Source organism: Callospermophilus lateralis, chromosome X (genome assembly GCF_048772815.1).
Source record: "Callospermophilus lateralis isolate mCalLat2 chromosome X, mCalLat2.hap1, whole genome shotgun sequence".
NCBI classification, from domain to species: Eukaryota; Metazoa; Chordata; class Mammalia; order Rodentia; family Sciuridae; genus Callospermophilus; species Callospermophilus lateralis.
Window position 1 is genome coordinate 59482022 of NC_135325.1, and position 3480 is coordinate 59485501.

At 35.7% G+C, this 3480-nt stretch overlaps 1 pseudogene; it reads right to left on the minus strand.

Moving 5' to 3' along the window:
• Positions 1–1922: 1922 nt before the first annotated feature.
• Positions 1923–2444, minus strand: LOC143638562 (proteasome subunit alpha type-7 pseudogene; annotated as a pseudogene).
• Positions 2445–3480: the final 1036 nt, after the last annotated feature.

Here is a 3480-nt window from a genome sequence, read left to right on the forward strand (position 1 = left end):
CTACAAGATAGACTTAGGAGTTTCCATGAATGAATGAGAATATGTGGTATTTGTCTTTCTGTATCTACCTTATTTCACTTAAAATAAGGACCTCTAATTCCATCTATGTTGTAGCAAATGAGATGATTTAATTCTTTTTTTATGGATGAATAACATTCCCTTGTGTATCTATAACAAATTCTTTATCATTCTTCTGCTAATGGGCTTCCAGGTTGATTCCTTATCCTAGCTGTTGTGAACAGTGCTGCAATAAATATGGGAATGATAGTGTCATTTTGGCATAATTATTTCAACCTCTTTGGATGTATAGACAACAGTGGAATTTGCTGAATTATGCAGTAGTTTTATTTATCTGATGATTAATGATGTTGAGCCTTTTTCATGTACCTATTTAGTTGTTTGAATGTCTTCTTTTGAAAATGTCAATTTACATATGCTGCCCATTTTATTTTTTATATTTTTGCTGATGAGTTTTTGGAGTTCCTTATATTTTCTGCAATATGAACCCCATCGGATATATACATTGCAAGTATTTTCTCCAATTCTTCATTTTTCTTCTTCACTCTTTTAATGGTTTCATTTGCTGTGCAGATGCTTTTTAGTTTGATATAATCCAACTTGTCTATTTTTTGTTTATGTTTTGTTTTGTTTTCTTGCTTTTGGAGTTTTGTTTAAGAAATCCTTGCCAATTTCGATGCCCTGAAGTATTTCTTCTTTGTTTGTTTGGGGTTTTTTTAGTTGTTGATACATCTTTATTTTATTTATGTGGTGCTGAGAATCGAACCCAGTGCCTCACACATGCCAGGCAAGTGTGCTACTGCTGAGCCCCAGCCCCACCCCCTCTTCTTTGTTTTCTTTTCTTGGTAGTAATTTCATAGTTTCAGTTCTTCTGCATGTGTATATCCGATTTTCTCAACTCCATTTATTGAAAAGACTATCCATTCTCAAGTGCTTATTCTTAGCACCCTTGTGAAAAATCAGTTGGCTGTGGATGCATGGATTTGTTTTTTACCCCTTTTCAAAATGTTAGGTAGTTCTTTCAATTCTGAATGTAGGACTCCCTTAAGCATCTTTTGTAAGGATTATATGTGCCCAAGAGGTTGAGCTGATAAATTCCCTCAGTTTTTGCTTGTCTTGGGATGTCTTTATTTTTACCTCATTTCCGAAGGAAATGTAGTTTGGTCACTGATTTCTTTTCTCCACTTGCTAGCCATGGTATTCATGATTAGCAATTATTTTTCTTTCAGATTTGGAGTATGTTATTGCATTCCTTCCTAGCCTGTAAATTTCTGCTGAGAAATCTCCTGTTAGTCTAATGGTGTTACTATTAAGTATAAATTGGCTCTTTTCTTTTTCTCTTGCAGATTTTAGAACCCCTCTTTTGTCTTGTGCTTTTAACAGCTTGAGCATAATATGATATGCCGTGGTGAAGATCTTTTCTGATTATGACTACTGGGGGTCCTATAACCCTCCATTCATGGATATCCATATTTTTGTCAAGATTAGGGAAATTTTCAGCTATTATTTCATTGAATAGGACTTTAACTTTTCCTTCTTTTTCCGGTATTCAAAAAATGCAGGTTATTTGTTTGTTTAATGGTCTCTAAAAAGTGTTGAACCCTCTTTTTATGTTTTTCTATTTTTTTCCCTGATTGGGATATTTCAAAAAACCTGTATTCAAATTAGGATATTTGTTTTTTCATTTGATCTAGTCTATTGTCAAGGCTTTCAAATGTATTTTTATGTGACTTATTGACCTTTTCATTTCCAAGAATGATTGATTTCTTTCTTTCTTTTAGCTAAAAAGAACAGAAGTTTTATGGGTACTCTGACAACATGCACAGTTGGATGGAAATGCCTATACACAGAAACTCATCCATGATTAACTTTAAAAGCTTTTCTAAGTGAGGAAGTTTTCTTCATCATAATGCTTTCTTTTGTTTCTTCTTTTCATTTTCTTCTTTTTTATTATGTCAGTAACATATTTCTCAGTTTCTTCCATATTTTGAATCTAGAGGAGCTGATCTCACATCAGGACAGCCAGTTCAATGTTTTTGCCACCTCACTTCCAGGAATGCCTTGATTACCAGCTTGATGGCAAGATAATATTTCTTAATGGCTTGTTGGTATAGTTCTTCTTCAGGAATTCACACACCAATTTGAAGCCCTAGTCTATGACACTGGCCTTCTAGGCATGGTATGTACCCAAGAAATTGAGCTGATCAAAAAATAAGTGTAGGAGTGTCATCAAAATTGAAACCCCAAATGAGGGCCAAATGGCCTCTACTCACTGGTTCACATACAACATTGGTTCAGACTAGTGATGTAGCAGGTAATATACTCCATGATGACTGGTCCTCCATGGTCAGCTAGTGGTTCTGGCTCTCCACCCGTGCCCTGTTGATGACTATCCTTGTGTTGGCAGTGAGGCCTGCAAAATCCATGCAAACATTGTCATCCAAAGAACAGATCTTCTACACTCTTCTTTCATTTTGTAGTTTGGTCACTGATTTCTTTTCCCCACCAGGAACAACAGTGTCCCTTCCTTGAACATCAACCATATTCCAGCCCTTTTTGACAACCTCCTGCACATATTCCACTTAGAAGAGTTGGCCATTGGTCAAGAAGATGGGGCATTGTTGCAGTCACAGCTTATGGGAGTAGAGCTCCAGCCATTGCTCAAAAGAGCATATTCAAGATTGCCTGCCCCAGTCTCCCTGGAGCCTCCAAGATTTATGATTGGCTCTTTTCCCAGATCACTGTCTCTTTGCTGAATTTCTCATTCATATCATTTATCCTTTTTTTTCTATTTTCATTCAGTTATTTATCTGCATTCTCTTGGATCTCATTGAGATGCTTTGGAATCATTTAACAAATTCTTTTTTAAAATATTTATGTAGTTGTAGATGAACATGCAGTATCTTTATTTATTTTTATGTGGTGCTGAGGATTGAACCCAGTGCCTCACACATTCGAGGCAAGTACTTTACCACTGAGCTACAGTCCCAGCCCCTTAACAAATTCTTTAAAAAAAAATTTTTTTTAGTGTAGTTGGACATAATACCTCTATTTTATTTATTTATTTTTATGTGGTGCTGAGGATTGAACGCAGTGCCTTGCACATACTAGGCAAGCGCTCTACCACTGAGCCACGGCCCCAGCCTCTAACAAATTCTTTATCAGGCAAGTTTTCTCTATTGTTGTTTTGAGGACATGTTGCTAAAGAGTTATTGTGTTCTTTTCCGATATAATATCACCTTGCATTTTTATACTTCTTGTGATCCTACATGGAGATTTGCATATGTGTCGAATCAGTTATCATTATCATTTTATGGTGTAGCCTTCATATTAAGCAGCTCTCTCCTGAAAATGTGTCTTGAGGTGTCTGGAATGTTAGCTTTGTTTGCAACTAGGCACCAAAGTTTAGTCTCCTTATAGTTTTTTTTTTTTTTTTTTTTTTTGCTGCAATTAGTGACTTTG